This window comes from Papaver somniferum, chromosome 6, assembly GCF_003573695.1.
Source record: "Papaver somniferum cultivar HN1 chromosome 6, ASM357369v1, whole genome shotgun sequence".
In the NCBI taxonomy this organism is placed as follows: Eukaryota; Viridiplantae; Streptophyta; class Magnoliopsida; order Ranunculales; family Papaveraceae; genus Papaver; species Papaver somniferum.
Genome location: NC_039363.1, coordinates 88,139,998 through 88,161,352, shown reverse-complemented (window position 1 = coordinate 88,161,352; position 21,355 = coordinate 88,139,998).

The following is a 21,355-nucleotide window of genomic DNA, read 5'->3' as shown; positions in this document are numbered from 1 at the left end:
TGTTATCCACCAAAACCATAACAATTCTTCTATACTTGAGCTGCTCCACACAAATCGCATTTTTCGGTGCAAATGCTATACAACATCCGTTACTAAAAAACTGTACTACGCATGACCACATATCCGCCAATAGATGACCACACTCCGGAATTCTCATCCAAAGCTCCCATTTAATTGGTGCATTTCCCTCCGGGCGTTTAACACTAGTAAGCAATTCCTTAAGAGTCGCTTATTTGTCCTCCATCGAACCTTCTAGCATCATTGGGATATAAAACTTCTTATTTTTTCTAGTCGGGCAGCCATCTTCTTTCTTATGTATTGACACTGGGTGAGATTCTCCTCAACCACTCCACCTGATTCTCCTCAACCTCTCCACCTAGGTGTCCCAATTGTTGGGAGACAACATGAAACCCACAATTTCCATCATTTGGGATGTCGCCGGTACCAATAACGAACTCTCGAATAATTTGAGGGAGTTGTACGTGATATTCTTCCAATACTGGTTTTACTACCTTCGTCGGACGACCTCTTTTCTTCACAACATCTCCTTGACTTGCTTGACTCTCAAAAGGTGTAAGCTTTGGCTTCATGAGTTTTTCTATTGGTGTATTTGTATCCTTCCTCGTCCGACCCCTTTTATTTACAACAACTTCCACACTTGCTTGACTCTCAAGAGGTGGAGTGCTATTTGGATTCAAGTTTGAAACCGTTGGTGTAGTTGTTTCTTTCCCCGGACAACCTCTTTTCTTTTCAGACGGCTCCTCTTTGTATTCCACCTCGGTATAATCATGTCTGGATGGATCACATGTTGTACTCAAATACTCTTTAATCTGTTCCCTCTCTTCTGCCCTTTTCTTTGTGGTAGTTGGTCTACCCGGTGGATCTTATTTCAAGGGTTCTTGAAGTTCTTCCATAAAAGGGTAAAAAATCGGCATCGACTTGTGCTTCATAGTTTGTTTGTCCAACCTATTAATTGTAGAGTACTTGTCGAGGATTATTATCCCAAGTTCCATGTCGCCAAAATCTTCACCGGGAACTTCTTTTGGAGCCGGGATGAAAGATAGTTTCTTCCAATAAGGATCAATATCTTCAATCGGAAACGGAGTTTTATACCTACCAAGCATATGACGACATGGAAGTCCGATAGACTTCATTATCCTACACTTACAAAGAGTGCTCGGGTCGTCATACTTTTGATACAACTTGAGATGTTTCATCATAAAATGTATTGCCCAATACGATACGTTGGAATATATACCAACAAGCAACCAATCATCCTCCTTAAACTCCTTCAACTTCTTGTACATATACTTTCTTCGAATTGCTTTCTTATCTTGTTGATATCATTATTAGTGTACTCATGGATAGCATGTTGCACCGTCACAATCCCATTTTGACTCGTGAAAAGTATACCGTTTAGTATCCCATGAGCTTGCTCTACCATACTTGTGGACTCAAGTTTGAAATGTTTATAGATGTAAGTAAAAGCATACACAAACCTCTCTTTGTGTGACCTCAACCATTGTCTCTTGCAGTATTCCACTACTTTGGGGTAATTAGTTCCCCAATCATCCTCGAACTCCTTCAAGTTTATCTCATATCTTGCCACACTCATCGACCGAACCAACTTATCCCACGCTTTCATGATTAACCCAAATTTAATCTCACCTTCTTTCCATTCTTCGTATTCTTTATTTTTCTCTTCCTCTCTCTCCTATTTAGTTAGTTTACTAAGACGTTCATCTTCCTCTTTTTCACGTTTACTAACTTTCTTTGCCTTTGTCTTTTGAATATGATTCCTACAATTCTTTCTAAGATTGCATTGTATGTGCCACGTGCAAAGAAAATTTATGCCTTGGGAAAAACTATCCTCACGACGTTCATTATTGCTTGCTCATTGTCGGTCACTACAATCCCGAGAGTTTCATCTTCGTGGTAAAGAATCTTCAAAGTTTCCAATGCCCAAATATAGCTCTCATCCTTCTCACGATCCATAAAACACCATGCCACCGTGAATGATTGCTTGTCCGAGGTTTGTCCTACAATGTTCAACAAAGGCATGTTGTACTTATTCGTCTTATAAGTACAATCCATGAAAAAAACTTGGTAAAAGCACCGGGCCAATTGAATCATATGGGGATGCGCAAGAAAAATACGATCCACCATCCCCTCCAACGACTCATGGTGTCTCACCGTGTAGTTGTATTTGTTGGCCAACTATTGTGATTCTTCCATTACCTTTCTTCCATCACATTCAATTCTTTTAATAATTTCTTTGGCCGCATAAATTGTAGACAATGAAGAAAGGTTATGCGGGTCATCCCTCTTGAACTTACTAAGAAGCTTACTTGGTTTAATTCCCCAACTTGTTCTTACTTATTCGAACTTGTGCGGTTTCAACTTGGCAACTTGGGGGTGTCCAACAAGACTTTGCGGATCTTTGTGGTTATGCCAGCCAACATCAATTGTATTCATTCTCCACATGTTATTGGTGTGTTTGTTCCTCCAAAAAATAATCTTGAATGGGCATCCACACTTTTTTGACTTCGTCTTGTACACCCTAGTCGTCTTCTTATCATACAAATAACCCTTTCTCTTGTGACTTACGTCCGACCCACTACACTCGCACACCATTTCAAACCGCGAATCTTTTTGTCGGGTGTTTTTCACTAGAACACACATCTTATCTTTTGATTTCTCAACAACCCAATTGATTGCTTCGTCTTTCTCTAACCATTCCAAATCATTAGCATAATGTGCAGCGATAGGATCCGGAGATGCCTATATGTAATAACCGCAATCGCACGGCGTCTACAATGTAAACAACGGCAAGTACGGGTTGTTCCTACGAGGAGCGATGGAAATACTATAGTCAATATTCTCAATCAATTAACCAGAGATGATGTTTTTGGATTTTTGGAATTATAGAAACAAAGAAAATGAATCAAACAAATAAAATTAATTCAACAGAAAAGTAGGTAACCAGGGTTTATCGTATCCACCACAACTTCTATTCAATTACTGAAATGATACATAACTCATGAATATTTATTTATCGTTTGTTCTATCGACATCACCCATTATATGTTTTAGAGCCGCAAATATCACTAGTATACCCTAAGCATGGCACATCAAAAGACTAAATCCAAGCATGAACCATCAAATTGCATCAGCAAGAAAATTATACGAAACTAAATTTAGGTTCACAAATTCTATATGACTTTTCTAAGCATAACCCATCAAAGTAATTAACCAAGCATGGATCATCAAATAATAAGACAAACATATTTGTAAAACTAACAACTATGTACAAAGGTCATATGAAACCGGTGAAGCAACAACTCATATTTCAATTAAATCAATAAACAATATCAAGAGTTAATTTATTCAAATCATAATAGCCTCCAAAACATAAATATTTCAAATCAAATTGTTCTTATGCTCAAAGTGGTTTCTACCATAAACTCTAATCACAAAGTTTAGCTAAACATGGTTTTTTCAAAAACCATCAAAATAATTAAGACAAGATAGAGAGATTAAACCCAAGGAATCGCCGTCTCCTCTTCTCTTTGTTATGCTCAGTTTTAGCCGCAAAAACTCCACAGCGAAATAACAATCTCCTTTTTTCTGCTATGTGTGAACGGCTCTCAAGCCGGCCTTCTCCTTTCACTTTCTGTTTGTTTCTGCTAGGGGTGAGCATAAAAACCGGAACCGCGGATTTAACCCGTATCCGTCCGCAAAATTGCGGATTTCACCCAAACCGCAAGACGTATGGGCCGGATACGGGTGGGATTCTCAAATCCGCATGCGGTGCGGATGCGGTTGCGGTTGTCATTTGAAAACCGCGGATTACCGCAATCGTAGAAAGAAGCAAAGTTTTCTTACCTGAGTATGAACCTAGGCCCAAAGAGAAAGAAGTGAAGTTCTTTGATCACTTAGTTAACTAAATGAAATTAGGCCCAAAGAGAAAGAAGTAAAGTCCTTAAAACACTAACTGAATTTAGGCCCAACAAATAGAATCAAAACTAAGTTAACTAACTGAAAACAATCAAAACTAAGTTAAGACACTAACTGAATTTAGGCCCAACAAGTACAATCAAAACTAGGTCAAATCCGCGGTTAATCCGCAACCGGCCCGTACAATCCGCGGATCCGCAAAGGTTAAATCCGCGGGTGATTGGGCCGGTCACGGTTCAATTTTGCAAATCCGCAACTTTGACGGTTCGGTTACGGGTGACCTCTAATCCGCAACCGTCCGTCCGTTACACACCCCTAGTTTCTGCTCATATAGGTGCTAGCTGCGAGAAAATAAGACCCAGTGGACTTGTACCAGAGGCCCAACTCGGTCACCTCACTTCGAAATCGCGAACTTCCAAGGTCCAGCCACTTCACCTGTATACTTTAGTTCATATCCTTCCCCAGCAGCTTCTCTGTCCGGCCTTTTGCTACCGGTTCAATCAGCTCGCCAACAAACCAACAGTCCATGTAAACACCAGCCAATCGTTCATTTCATTTCCGTCTGTTTAGGCATCACTCCATCGTCTGACCAACCAACTTCCGTTCATCTCATAACCTAAACAGCAGCAGCAATTGTCCGTTCATTCACAATTCAATCTATACCCAATATTCTCATCACAGTCAACCTCCATCTCGACCAGATTTCAGTCCAAGTTAAGCCACCGGTTATCATGGCTTGTCGCTGCCGTAATCGGTCCACAACATCTTCCTCCACCGGTGTCAGCAGCTTGTACAAATCACCTATACCACCCACATTTCACCCATCATATCCATCTTCCTTCTCATTGTTGCTTCCATTGTATGAAGTCCTAACAAATCTCGCACCACCAGCTCCTTGACAGAAATCCAGGCCACGGAAAACTGCAGTTCCTTGTCTCGCTTCTGCAACGTTCACCTCCATTGAAGTCTCATGAGCTCATATTTGCTGTCGCATAGACAGAGAATGACCACCACTGCCAACAAACCCCACAGATACCATCGTTGTTGCTGTTGTATAACATCACCGAGGGTCCAGCCTTCAAGTATCCATCTCAAGCTCAGAATCAATTCATTGATTCACATAAACCAACATCAGCAAACCCATTTTCCTCAACCATCGAAACAGAGCACATGTAGAAACCAATCTTCATACTACAATTTGATCTCCATTTAATCCCAACTTCGTCGTTTGAACGGCAGCAAAGTCAGGTCTTGGATTTGATTTTCCAGCACCTATCTCATTCCAACATGACCCAAATCTTCTTTTCCCTTTTTAGTCTTTGATTCACCAATCATCACCTTGCTCAGTTCTCGTCTTCATTCACATCAACTTGAATACGAAATGATATTTTCTTTCTTCTGTTTGGTAAAGAAACAAGAGCTCGACACGTCATCCCCATTCGTTAGCCTCTGGCAGGTGACGTGAGCTTATGTAGTCGACTTGCCAGCCCACAATCTATTAAGATGTCCGTCTCTGGTGCGGTGAGTTGCAATTGCCAATTTATACGCCATTTTAAGAGTTTATACTATTGTTTTGGATGATTGAATTCACTTATACTTTCTACAAAAGCACAAAAATAATATTATTAGTCGAAATATCGAATCCTAACTAATATAAATATGGGTATAAAATGTAGTACATACGTGCATATCAACACCCCTACACTTATATTTTGCTAGTCCTCGAGCAAGACAAAGAATATATCCGCTATACAGTTAGGTATGGAGTGACGTCTGCTAAACAGCTAGACCGATCTATTAAACAACAAGATCGAGAAATGTCTGCTAAACAGCTAGACAGAAAGCCCCGCTAAACAGCTGATCATATATTTTTTTATTGTAGACCCGCTAAACAGCTGGTCATGTCTTTCAAATTTTTTTTTTAATTTTTTAGAGACCCGCTCCACAGCTGGTCATAAGATGATTAGAAAACCAAAAATAGACCCGCTAAACAACTGATCATCATTTATTTATTTTAAAAAAAAACTTAACGAAATGCCAGTCCCCCACACTTGAACATTACATTGTCCTCAATGTAATTGAGTCATCCAACGTAAAAATTAAGATGGGAAATTCAAGTAAACATATAAAAGATAGAGGAAAGAAAACAAATCTGATGGGTTGACTCCCATGAAGCGAAATCGTATGGGTTGACACCCATAAAGAATAATCTTTGTGTATCTGCTCTCTCAAACAAGGTGACGATACACCAAAGTAAGCTGCAAAGCATAAATATAAAGTCTGAAAAGTTGGGGATCAATCCAACAAATCAGGTTAGCCGAAAAGATGACCCTGCAACAATAATAATTAGTACTGAGAGAGCCAAAACTGAATTCAGTATTATTAGGAACACAATTTGAACCTTCCTCATCATATGTGTTTATCTGAAGTAAATCTGAATCACTGATTATGAGTAAAGATTGTTCAGAGAATTCAAAAAATTTCTTACACTCTAAATCTGGTTCTAAATCCGAGGAAATAGTTTCCTTTGCTGAGTTGCCTATATTATTTATTGGAGACCGCAATGCATTGACAATGTCAATAAGCATGGGGTCTTCAGAGTCTGCAAAATGGGCTAAACAAACTGAGATTGGTTCAAAATCAACAGTACCGGTATCAACCAGTTTAACATTCATATCAGCAATTAGGAGATCACAAGATGAGCCAGCAAAACAAGGGCTCAATGGAGCAATAATATCATGAACAATCGACTCATCAACTAAGTGATTTATAGGAATCTCACTATTCAAATGACTAGAAGGTACCTCATTATGAATGTCCACTGTCTCTAAGTAGTTAGACTCAACAATAGTATCTTCTGTATAAACATGTTCCTCTAAATCATCATCTGCATATAGCTCTTGGCATGCTAGAATTCTTAATCTTTGTTCCAAACTAAGCGGTCTGTGTTTGTAATACTTCTCATATATCATTATAGGAGATTCTTCACTTACCACATGTGGAGAAAAAACTCCATACCGTTGCCTCTGCATATACTCCCCAAGCGTCATATCAGAAGATCTCTCCTGAGAACGTAAATTTCTACGCTTAAATTCTGCAAGTGTCATCTTAGATGACGTCTCGTACAAAGAATTCATCATCCTCAAAAAGGCTCCTGAAATAAAATTCTAACACAGAAAACAAGTCAAGTGGAACTAAAACAATTAAATAAAAAGATTAAAAAAAAAACCAAACTATTTACAAATCAAAAAGACTAATTACAATATTCCACAACCGCTCCCCGGCAGCGGAGCCAAAAATTGATAGGATCTGGAGATGCCTATACGTAATAACCGCAATCGCGCGGCGTCTACAATGTAGACAACAGCAAGTACGGGTCGTTCCCACGAGGAGCGATGGAAATACTGTAATCAATATTCTCAATCAATTAACCAGAGATGATGTTTTTGGATTTTTGGAATTATAGAAACAAAGAAAATGAATCAAAAAAAATAATTAATTCAACAGAAAAGTAGGTGACCAGAGTTTATCGTTTCCACCACAAATTCTATTCAATTACTGAAATGACACATAACTCATGAATATTTATTTATCGTTTGTTCTATCGGCATCACCTATTATATGTTTTAGAGCCGCAAATATCACTGGTATACCCTAAGCATGGCACATCAAAAGACTAAATCCAAGCATGAACCATCAAATTGCATCAACGAGAAAATTATACGAAACTAAATTTATGTTCACAAATTCTATGTGACTTTTCTAAGCATAACCCATCAAAGTAATTAACCAAGCATGGATCATCAAATAATAAGACAAACATATTTGTAAAACTAACAACTAGGCACAAAGGTTATATGAAACCGGTGAAGCAACAACTCATATTTCAATTAAATCAATAAACAATATCAAGAGTTAATTTATTCAAATCATAATAGCCTCCAAAACATAAATATTTCAAATCAAATTGTTTTTATGCTCAAAGTGGTTTCTACCATAAACCCTAATCACAAAGTTTAGCTAAACATGATTTTTTCAAAAACCATCAAAATAATTAAGACAAGATAGAGAGATTAAACCCAAGGAATCGCAGTCTCCTCTTCTCTTTGTTATGCTCAGTTTTAGCCGCAAAAACTCCACAGCGAAATAACAATTTCCTTTTTTCTGCTATGTGTGAACGGCTCTCAAGCCGGCCTTCTCCTTTCACTTTCTGTTTGTTTCTGCTCATATAGGTGCTAGCTGCGAGAAAATAAGACCTAGTGGACTTGTGTCAGAGGCCCAACTCGGTCACCTCACTTCGAAATTGCGAACTTCCAAGGTCCAACCACTTCACCTGTATACTTTAGCTCATATCCTTCCCCAGCAGCTTCTCTGTCCGGCCCTTTGCTACCGATTCAATCAGCTCGGCCAACAAACCAACAGTCCATGTAAACACCATCCAATCGTTCATTTCATTTTCGTCTGTTTAGGCATCACTCCATCGTCTGACCAACCAACTTCCGTTCATCTCATAACCTAAACAGCAGCAGCAATTATCCCTTCATTCACAATTCAATCTATACCCAATATTCTCATCACAGTCAACCTCCTTCTCGACCAAATTTCAGTCCAAGTTAAGCCACCGGTTATCATGGCTTGTCGCTGCCGTAATCGGTCCACACCATCTAATGGCAACTGCAAGATGAAACTTAGCTTATATAAAGACAACTCTCTTTATTGATGTTTAGAAAATCTCTCAAAACTAAACACAAGCTCTAATCTTTCTCATATGATTAACCACAACTTTGGTGATCATATATATATAGAACTATGAATTCCTTTTCCTAGTCCTATTACCTTATTACATGTCTTTCCTTTTCTTAAAACTAGATGACTTCTAATTCCCTTAGGATTACATCAATTTCCTAATCTTGTCCTAACCAGCTTGTTAGTGACTTCTATGTTGAAGTTTAACCAACATTCTCCCCGTTAAGCTTCAACCTTACCCGTGACATATCTTGTACTCCAATCAATTGTCTCATTTCTTCAAACTTGATCCGAGCTAATGCCTTTGTCAATATATCTGCTTTCTTCTCAGTTCCTGGTATGTGTTCAACGTTGATGATCTCCTTCTCGATACATTCTCGTATGAAATGATACCTTTTGTGAATGTGTTTCGTCTTCCCATGAAACACTGGATTTTTAGTGAGTGCAATTGCAGATTTATTATCAATCTTGATGAGAATTTTTTCAGGTTTCCTTCCTTTGATTTCACCCAACAGTTCTTGAAGCCATATTGATTGTTTAGCTGCTTCTGTTGCAGCCATAAACTCAGCTTCACAGGATGAGAGGGCTACAGTGTCTTGCTTCTGTGAACACCATGTAATAGGTGCTTCTCCTAGATAAAATATATGACCAGTTGTACTTTTTCCATCATCTTGGTCAATATTATGACTGTTGTCACTATACCCAACAATGCCTTTTGATCCTCCTCGACCATACTTCAATCCATAGCTGATTGTTCCTCTTAGATATCTCAATATCTGCTTTATTACATCACCATGAGACTTGCGTGGACTCTGCATATAACGGCTTGCTACTCCCACAGAGAAAGCCAAGTCTGGTCTTGTGTGTAACAAGTATCTAAGGCATCCAACATTTCTTCTGTAACTCGTTGGATCAATCTCAGCTTCTTCTTGTGCCTTTGAAACTTTAAGTCCAAACTCCATTGGTATCTTATTTGGATTACAAGTTTCAAGTCCTGCTTCTTTCAGAATTCTCCTTGCATAAGCTTCTTGTTTAATCTGAATCCCATCCACTCCTTGATGGACTTCTATGCCAAGGTAATAAGTGAATTTTCCGAGGTCTGACATCTCAAACTTTGATGACATTTATCTCTTGAACTCATTGATCACCTTAAGGGAGTTGCCAGTCAAAAATAGATCATCTACATAGACTGCAATCACAAGAAGCGTTCCCTTTTCTTCTCTTCTGTATACTGATGTTTCTTTAGAGCACTTAACAAATCTGATTTCTCTTAAGATTTGATCTAACTTTGTATTCCAAGCTCGAGGAGCTTGTCTTAGACCATATAGAGCTTTTGATAAATTATAAACCTTATGCTCTTGTCCTTTTACTTCAAAACCTTCTGGTTGTTCAACATACACATCTTCTCGCAATTCACCATGTAAGAATGTTGTCTTAACGTCTAAGTGGTGAATTTCCCATGAGTTTGATGCTGCTTCTGCTATTAAGAGACGAATTGTCTCTAGTCTAGCAACTGGTGCGAAAACTTCATCAAAGTCTACGCCTGATTCTTGAACGTATCCCTTAGCTACAAGTCTTTCCTTATATTTGTTGACAGTACCATCAGCATTCCGTTTTATTTTGAAGATCCACTTAAGACCAATCACTTTTACCCCACCTGGCTTATCAACTAGAAACCAAGTCTTGTTTCTGTTGATTGAAATAATTTCTTCTCTACATGCTTGTGTCCATTTAGTTGAGACCTTTGCTTCCTGAAAATTCCTTGGTTCATCATTAACAGAAAGTAGCATTATCTCACATTCTTCTGCAGCTTGAAGAACATAATCCTCCAGATACTGTGGCTTTTGTATCTGTCTTGTTGATTTTCGCAGTGGAATGGGTTGAGTTATTTCATCGATCTCTTCTTCTTCTTCTTCTTCTTCTACTTCTTCGTTATTCTCAGTGTTTTCATTATTCTCTTCTTCTTCTTGATTAACATCATTGTTTCCATTGGTATTGATGATTATGGGTCCTTCGCCTTTATCAATTACTTGAACCCATCTCATGTGAAACATTCCTGGATCCCTACTTGGTCCATCATTAGTTTCTTTCCAGATCCAGTTTGCTTTTTCATCGAATACCACATCTCGACTCACTATCACTCTTTTCGTTGTTGGATTGAATAATCTGTAAGATTTTGATCCAGGCTCAATTCCTAGATTCACAAGAGTCTGAGATCGATCATCCAGTTTCTTAAGAGTTGCAGAATCAACTTTTGCGTATGCTTTGCAACCAAACACTCTTAAATGATCTATGTTTGGTTTTCTCTTTGGCAAACTTTCATATGGAGTCATGTCTTTCAGAGCTTTCGTAGGTATCCTGTTTATTAGGTATGTGGAGTGTCGTACAACTTTTCCCCATAGATAATTAGGTACCTGCATAGCCTTTAAAGAACTTCTTGTCATCTCCATTAGAGTCTTGTTTCTCCTCTCAACCACTCCGTTTTGTTGTGGTGTATATGGTGTTGTGAGTTTCCTTTTGATTCCATTTGACTCACAGAACTTTTTGAACTCTAAGGAAGTGAACTCTCCTCCTCTATCAGTTCTAAGCATTTGGACCTCCTCTTTTAACTCTTTTTCTATCAGATTTCTGAAAGCTTTGAATCTGTCAAATGCTTCACTCTTTTCTTTCATAAGAATAGACCACATATATCTTGAGAAGTCATCTATAATAACAAATATGTATTTGTTATTTGCAAAGGTTTGTGGTGTAATAGGACCACATAAATCAGCATGAAGAAGCTCTAATGGCTTTGAGGCTCTGAATGTTGTTTCTTTTGGGAAACCTTGACGAGTTTGTTTCCCAACTAAACATGATTCACATATTTTTTCTTCATCATTTATCTATGGTAGTCCTCGAACCATCTTGTTCTGAGACATTTCCTTTAAGGTTTTGAAACTTATGTGTCATAACCTTGCGTGCCACTTCCATGTTTGATCTTCCAGTCTCATATTCAGACATAATGGCCTTCCAATCATGAGACTTATCTTGTAGAGTCTATTCTGTGAGTGTGAGACTCTAACTAAAAGTCTTCCACTTGGGTCATGAACTGTTAGATAATCTTGTCGCATTCTAACATCACATCCAACTTCTGTAGCTTGTCCTAAACTTAGAATGCTGCTTTGTAAGTTTGGGATGAAGTAGATGTTTGTGACAAGCTTCTGTTCTACGGTCTTGCTCTGAAATAGAATTGATCATTTCCCTTCAATATCTACAGAAGATCCATCCCAAAACTTCACTTGTCCTTTGATTTTCTCATTGAGTTCAGAAAAGTAGTGTCTCTTACCAGTCATGTGATTGCTGACTCCATTATCTAAATACCAGATTCCTTGTTATCCATCCTTTGATTCGTAGTTCTTTGGTATTAGTTTCCCTTCGTTTAAGAAGACAACTTCGTGCATGAAAAGAGCTGTATCTGCTTCCCTTGCTTCATTCTTGTTTGTTTCTTCCATCTTTTGTATTCTTTCAGGGCATACAGAGGAGAAGTGTCCTGGTTTATCACATCTGTAACAAATAATGTTTGATCTATCCTTCTTTTCTTTCCCTTGGTTTTGATCATTCTGACTTGTTGTTCTATCTTGTGAGTTAAACCTTCCTCCCCTTCCTCGGCCTCTGTTTCCTCTACCACCTCTTCCACGACCTCTTCCTCTTGTCGCAGAGTTTTATTGGTAAGAGTTTGTGTACAAGAGTTTTCCTTGAGTTTCTCCATTGTTTTCTTCATCAAGGATTCTTTCTTCATATGTTTTCAATCTTCCAATTATATCTTCATAGCTAGTCTTCTTTAAATCTAAGACTTGTTCGAGAGAAGATATGATATGAATATACTTGGATCATGGTAAACTATTGAGAAACTTCTTTACCAGTTTATCTTCATCAATGGATTGTCCAAGTGACGCAGCTTTTGAGGCTATCTCTGATAGCTTTCCTGCAAAGCTATCAATAGTATCAGTGTCTTTCATCTTCACTCTTTCAAATTCAGACATTAAGGTTTGCAGACGGGCTTCTTTAACTCGATCAGCTCCGAGATTACGTGCCTTTATTGCATCCCAAATTTTCTTTGAAGTTTCCTGTTCACCAACTTATAGAACAAGACATCCTGGTATTGCTTGAAAGAGTAATCCAATGGCAACATTGTTTTTGTCTGGGTCCAATGTATCAGGATCAATTGTTTCCCAAACTTTGTAGATTTTCATCAGTACCTTCATTCTCATGGCCTATACTATGTAGTTTGTGGCGTTGAGGATTGGAACTTGTATTGATGGTGGCGTGAACTGTTTTGCACCCACAATGGTGGTTTTGTTTTCCATGGCTCAGAAATAAGCTCGGATACCAATTAATCGCAACTGCAAGATGAAACTTAGCTTATATAAAGACAACTCTCTTTATTGATGTTTAGAAAATCTCTCAAAACTAAACACAAGCTCTAATCTTGCTCATATGATTAACCACAACTTTGGTGATCATATATATATAGAACTATGAATTCCTTTTCCTAGTCCTATTACCTTATTACATGTCTTTCCTTTTCTTAGAACTAGATGACTTCTAATTCCCTTAGAATTACATCAATTTCCTAATCTTGTCCTAACCAGCTTGTTAGTGACTTCTATGTTGAAGTTTAACCAACACCATCGTCCTCTACCGGTGTCATCATCTTGTCCAAATCACCACTACCACCCACATTTCACCCATCATATCCATCTTCCTTCTCATTGTTGCTGCCATTGTACGAAGTCCCAACAAATCTCGCACCACCAGCTCCTTGCCAGAAATCCAGGCCACGGAAAACTGCAGTTCCTTGTCTCGCTTCTGCAACGTTCACCTCCATTGAAGTCTCATGAGCTCATATTTGCTGTCGCATAGACAGAGAATGACCACCACTGCCAACAAACCCCACAGATACCATCGTTGTTGCTGTTGTATAACATCACCGAGGGTCCAGCCTTCAAGTATCCATCTCAAGCTCAGAATCAATTCATTGATTCACATAAACCAACATCAGCAAACCCATTTCGCTCAACCATAGAAACAGACCACATGCAGAAACCAATCTTCATACTACAATTTGATCTCCATTTAATCCCAACTTCGTCGTTTGGACGGCAGCAAAGTCAGGTCTTGGATTTGATTTTCCAGCACCTATCTCATTACAACATGACCCAAATCTTCTTTTCCCTTTTTAGTCTTTGATTCACCAATCATCACCCTGCTCAGTTCTCGTCTTCATTCACATCAAGAGCTCGACACGTCATCTCCATTCGTTAGCCTCTGGCAGGTGACGTGAGCTTATGTAGTCGACTTGCCAGCCCACAATCTATTAAGATGTCCGTCTCTGGTGCCGTGAGCTGCAATTGCCAATTTATACGCCATTTCAAGAGTCTATATTATTGGTTTGGATGATTGAATTTTCTTGTACTTCCTACAAAAACACTAAAATAGTATTATTATTCGAAATATGGAGTCCTAACTAATATAAATATGGATATAAAATGTAGCACATACGTGCATATCATGCGTAAATATCAGGACCCCTAACACTGTGAGCTTTAGGCTGATCCGTCATCGTTACCAATACAATCTACAAAACATCACAAGTTAGTTGATATATATTATCATAATTGGCAAGGTCTATATATTAAACAACAACGACCAAAACACATCCGGTAGGGTCTAAAAATACAACAATGACGACCAAATTATAGTCGGAAGAGTTGATATATTCAAAACAATGACGGCTTAAGTATGTTTCACAATCCAGTTTCATGTGCTGCAAAAGACGGTTAGTCGGCATGGTTCTTATTTATGACCTTGCCGACTAAAATACCTCTCAAAATAAGTCGTGACATTTGGTAATAAAAACCATGCCGACTATATGTCGACTCTTATAGTCAGCATGGTTCCACCGTGGTCGACCTTGCAGTAAAAGTGGAAAAAAAATTCATCATTTGCATGGAAAAATCACAATCTTCACCACATAAGTTGGGTACCTGATTATTTGCAACTCTCTTTTCTTATTACGGGTCATTAGATTCTAAGTTTGGCTTAAGACATTCATCACTTCCGTATCCATCTTGAGTTTGAGGAAAATAAAAGTGAGGATCATGCATATAATCCATTACATCATGATTTGGTAGATCATCATATAAGTATTCATCTATATGAGGAAAATTAGAAGACTCCCCTGTTTCACAATCATGATTAGAGTCACTCATCTCACAAAAGTCATAAAATCCTAACTTTCCCACCAAAAAACTTCTTCTTCTACTGCTTCACTCTCTTTCTTACTCAATTATTTCCAAATCCACTCATATAAATCAACTTCACTCTCTTCTACTGCTTCACTCTCTTTCTTACTCAATTATTTTCAAACCCACTCATATAAATCAACTAACTAATCTAATCATATCAATTAAATTAGTGTTAATTATTACAGGGGAAATTTAACCACTTAGAAAATACATGGTTAAGAGGTATCCTGTTTTACTTCAAAATTACCTAAATTTTGTCTCATTAGGTATACCACAATTAATCTGGATATACCCAAATTTGGTCAGGATATAATAGAGCTTGGTAATTTAAATGAGGGCAAATTAATAGTTAAAGGGGTCTCCTGCCAAAAATAACCTTTTCTTTTATATTAGTAAGATTTGTTTACTCATTTATTTATCAGTAGTTCTCTACAGACCGAGAATACAAACCAGGTAAATATCGCCTCTCACATTTTTTTGTGTGGACCCCTCCCCTCGGGAGACGTGTAGGGGTTGGCCTGTGAGGGACGGGTTTTTTTGTGTGATTTTTATCTCGGTGTGATGAGAATTTTTGGTTATTTATTTTGACGTGGTCCATAATCTCATGATCTTTCACCATCCCATAAAGTCGGAGAAAAGTGCCATGGGCAATTAAGGTACTACACTGGTCCATGGATAATGGCATATTCTTTTGGTACTCCAGGAGAAGTTCTTTTTCATTTTATATATTTAAGAACGAAAATGCTATTCATCTCCCTATTCTCCACCTCCCTACTCTACTCCCTCCAATCTACACCACACATTTAGAATTTAAATCACATTTAGGTTTATGTAGGGTTCACCATTTTCCAGATGTGGGGTTTAGATTGGAGGGAGCAGAGTAGGGAGCTGAATAGCACCACCGATTTAAGAAATACTAATAGTGAACAATATCAAGTCAGACAGTTCCTTACTACAAAACCACGATGATTACACTAATTTTCTAGGAATACCATTTCTCAATGAGCTCAAATGCTTAGAATTAATGAGCCCTTAGTATCTGTGGATATAGTACTTCCTCTGATCTTAAAAGAGTGATGCTTTCTCTCCATTTGTATACACTATACGGAAGAAGCTCTAATGTGTTTATTTTGATACCGATAGCCATAATCAGCAATTCCTATTCATTCACATGGCACATGCGGCGTAAATATATCTCACAATCCAAAAGAAAGCTAAATCAGTTGTCTCTTCTCACAGATTTGCTTCTTTTTTTTTCTTTTTTCTTTTTCTTTTGTAAAGGAGAGACGACATTAAAACTGGAAATGACGGTCGAGAGAAGGAAATTACCCAGGACTTGGGACCAATTTTCCTGTTAGTAGCCTCTTATCCACGGCACCTAGAAAAGGTTCATTTCGTCTCTTACGTTGGAGCCTGTTTTAGACCTTTTTACTTTTTAACCAAATTATTGGGTTTATTTATTGTTGACATCTATTATTATATTATACTATATAATATATAAAAGAAACTCCCCTTGCTACAGTGAATGAATAGTAAATGAAGCTGTAAAATATTAAAATCCAATTTTCCCCCAAATTTATAGCTTCATCGAAAATGCTTTGAAAATTAAACGGGGCTAAAACGGTAAAAATGACTAGGAATAGAGGGGTCCCAATAAGAATCGTTTACCTGTAAGGCGGATACAAGCGGAAGCACGTGCATAGCACGTGTAGTATACTAGTGGCTAAGAAAACTAAGTTTCTTCTGTTGATGTTCCATAGCACAGATAAACTTCAGAAGTAACAACGACATATTGATTTCTACCTGATAAGGGAATGTATGGCATTCTACGATCCACAATAGCGGAATTAGGGGTGTGCTAGAATGGGTTTATACCCACCCAAATTCTAATTTTTCATCACACATTTAATTTTTCGCGCAAGATATGTACATCGTAAGAACTAGAATGGGCTTTATGATAAAGTATTCTTGCTTTTCACACTACACCAAATAAATGTCCCCCTTTTTTTGAAATTTGTTAAAGTACCCCGTTTTATTCAAAAAGCAAATTTCATCCAGTTAAGTGCTAGGTGGCAGTTATCTTTCCGATGAAAAGTCCTATTTACCCCTAAACTACATTTCCTTGGAGGGGAGGGTAAATGTTCCGACGATTCTGAAAACGGTGTAACGATCCTGAACGGGGCTCGACGAACTTGAAAGCGTTGTCACGATCCTGAACCAGGTTCGACGAACCTAAAAATATGTCGTAGACGGTCGATTTCTTCCAACCAAAAACCCCAAAACACTTGAGATGATGAACCCTTTTTGGGGAATGAGGTAACGAACCTGAAAGCGGTGTAACGATCCTGAACCGGACTCGAAAAGCCTGAAAAATGATGTATAAAATCAATGTGGGAATAAATAAAGGGCAAATATGTAAAGTAAATTAGACTTAACTAACACTAGACGGAAAAACTAATGTGAGGGCACTTTAACAAATTGTAAAAAAACGGGGACATTTATTTTTTGGATATCAAAAAACGGGAGTACTTTATCAAAATTCCCAACTAAAATTGTGGGAAAAAAATGCTCTGTTAAGTCATCATGACGTAAGCACAATTCTTCATTTTTGAATTTATGTTTTCCGGGCTATGAACTACTTCAAAATTCATCTCATCTCTACTCTAATCAGCAGACTATTAACTTTATTCAGCAATAATCAAACGAATTTCACTAGTCCTTTCATCCAAGTTTTTATTACCTTAAAATCAAAATTCAATTTTGTTTCAGGAACCTTTTCCGCAACATTCTCTAGATTGAGTACCAAGATAACTCTCAAATCAAACATAATTTCACAAACCAGAAAACAATCCATTGCACAAAGCTTTTTTACATCCAGAGCCCCGACAGCTACGAACCCGAAACTAAAAAATTTATATCAAGAATTCGAGACAGTTCTGAGCTTGTTACCACTAAACAAAAACAGAAAAATACAACCACTACCGGTAAGCTTAATACCATTCCGACAGGCCATATTGTTTATCAAAAATTGCATGTTAATATCTTCTACAACACCAACAGCTTCATCATACCAATTCCAACCTGCTATATCAACAACTTTGTCCATAAAGTAATTTCAACTAACATGATTTCTGCACAAAAATCTAAGGATAATGAGAAACCAAATATCTTCATCAGTTCCAACAACTATAAGCATAAGAATAACTTCTGGAAATTCTCAGAAAGCAGTTCAAGATTATTATTATTTTCCCCGCAAAACTCACGTGGAGCATTTATTCAAAAGGCAAACAAAAAAAAATGAGGGGACTAGGCTAAAACCTCAAAGACAGGAGAAGAGAAGACAAAACAAAAGTAAAAGAACATGATAAAAATTATCTAAAACGATAAACTGACAGACTTGATTTGTCACACTACCCACAATTGATCGAATAAAATGCGGTAACTCATTCCAGCATTGTGAGCCTGTAGATGCTCCCCACTTAGCCAGTAAATCCGCTACAACATTACCCTCTCTATAGATATGAGAGTACCTGAACTGAATTGTCGATAGAAACTTCATACAGTTTTCCCAATGAACAGCTAAATTCCATGGAACCAAAGAATGATCAGATAAAGCACCAATGACATGCATGGAATCACATTCAAACCAAATACGTCTCATGCCTCTAGAACATGCGATCCTGAATGCAAAAATGACTCCCCAAAAATGCCTCTGGAACATGCGATCCTGAGTGCAGAAACGGAGTTATCCACACCTATGGACTGCGCCAAGCTCCCAACTACTACAAAATTACTATTTTGAAATACCACGCCACAGAAAGCAGTTCAAGATACTCTAAAGAAATTAATATTCAGAAATTATCTTCTCAAAATCCTTCTTATGCTCTTCTGATGATCACCATTGATCGTCTTCATAATCACTTTCATAATCCTCTTCCTCATAGTAGAAGTCAAGGCCACTGTCATTGTTGCTTAAAGCAGGAGAGCCATAACCTTCATCCTCACTCTCTTTATCATCATCTTAAGACTCTCCAGCATCATCATCCATGTTTATCTGATCCCTCTCAACAATCACAGGATTTCCATCATTGTCTAACCCAGGTATCTCCTCTCCGACAGTCTCCGTTCAAAACCTCTGACATGGTACGATAAAATATCCTCTGAAGACTCTTCTCCGCAAAATAACACCGGTACATCATATCCTCAACACGGTTATGCATCTCAACATCCTTTGCATCTTCTCTTACAGCCTTCTCTGGATCAGTGGACGATTAATTGTTATCTTCTTCATATTCAATACCATTATCATCTCTTATTTCCTTTTCTTCACCATCACTCTCAGTTGCACTTCTTGTTCTACTCTAATAACACACCTCTTATTCTCCAAACTTTCTTGTCTCTCTATTTATTTTCTTGTGCCTCTTGTATCACGGTTTCTTATACATAAATGAAACTCCTCATTATTCTCAATAAGTTGACGATCAAACTTCTCTTAAATTCTTTTCTCTCCGACTCTTGATTCAGGAACGAAATAAGCCTCTCAATCTCAACGCTTGACAGTATCTCAAATGCTCTTTTTGCATTATCATACTCTGGTGAAGAATATAGTTGATTTTCAGCATTCCCATTTCCGACATTGTTTCCAATTGCAGCCATATTTATATTGTTTAATCTATTGAGAATTTTTTTCCTTTTTGGGTATAATTAGTGTTAATGGTGAAATAATCTCCCCATATTTCTTTTATAAAGTGGTAAAATTAACCATAAATGTCCATTTATGGCACATGGTTAAACGTCCCGTCTCTTGGCAGACCACGCTAATTCAGTTTCAGACACAAATTTTCAAAAGTCATCATTACTCTTCGTTATTTCCACTCTCTTTGCGTATATAGACACCTCATATCTTTTAGATTTCCATGGCATTGCCTTTAAAAAGCTTTTTAGTTGGTTATCTACTTGTATGGCCTTAAGTGTTGTTCTAATTATCTTAATTAATTTTTTGCAGATTCAAAGAAGGCAACACCTATTGAGAGGCATTATGGCTTGTCATGACTCACACGTTTGGGATATGCACAACCAAAAAAATCCTACCCACCATATGCCATTTTCACTATCAACACCCCCCACCCCCACCCCACCCCACCCCCCACACACACATTTTCAGTATTGATCATTTTCATAATCCTCTTCCTCATAGTATGTGTCACAGCCACTGTCACTGTTGCTTGAAGCAGTAAATCCATAACCTTCATCCTCACTCTCTTCATCGTCATCATAAGATTCTTCACTATCATCCTATATGTTTCTCTGATCACTGTCAACAATCACAATATTTCCATCATTGTCTAAACCAGGTATCTCCTCTCCGTCGGAGTCTACGTTCAAGCCTTTGATATGGTATGAGAAAATATCCTTGGAAGCCTATTCTCCGCTAAATAGCACATGTACATCATATCAACACGCTTCTGCCTCTCAATAACTTCCCTTGCAGCCTCCTTGGGATCAATGGATGATTCACTGCTATCTTCTTCATCTTTAATACCATTCTTATCTCTTCTTTCCTCTTCTTCACTATCACTCTCAGTTGCACTTCTTGTTCCAATAACACCTCCTATTCTCCAAACTTGCTTGTCTTTCTCTCTTTCTTTTCTTGCGCCTCTTGCGTCACTGTTTCTTATATGTAACTGAAAGCCATCATTTTTCTCAATAAGTTGATTATCAAACTCCTCTTGACTCCTTTTTCTCTCCAACTCTTGATTCAAGAATGAAATCGGTCTCTCAATCTTAGCGCTTGACAATGTCTCAACTGCTCGTTTTACCTGATCGTACTCTGGTGAAGAATTTGGTTGATTTTCTACATTCTCATTTCCGACATTGTTTCCAATTGCATCCATCTCTTGATTGTTTAATATTTGGAGATTTTTTTTTCTCTTTGGTATAATTAGTGCTAATGGTGAAATAATCTCTCTATCTTTCATTTATAAAGTGGGTAAATTAACCATAGATGGGGTATGGTAAACGTCTTATCTCTTGGTAGACCATGCTAATTCAGTTTCAGACGCAAATTTTCAAAAGTCATTATTAGTCTTTGTTAATTCCACTTTATTTGTGTATCTAGACACCTCATATCGTTTAGATTCCCGTGGCATTTCCTTTCAAAAGCTTTTCAGTTGGTTACCTACTTGTATGGCCTTAAGTGTTACTCTAATTATCTTAATTGATTTTTTACAGATTCAAAGAAGGCATCACCTATTGAGAGGCATTATGGATAGTCATGGCTTACACGTCTGGGACATGCAAAATGTCACAACTAATAAAATCCCATCATATGCCACATTTTCACTATCATCTCGCCCCCCCCCCCC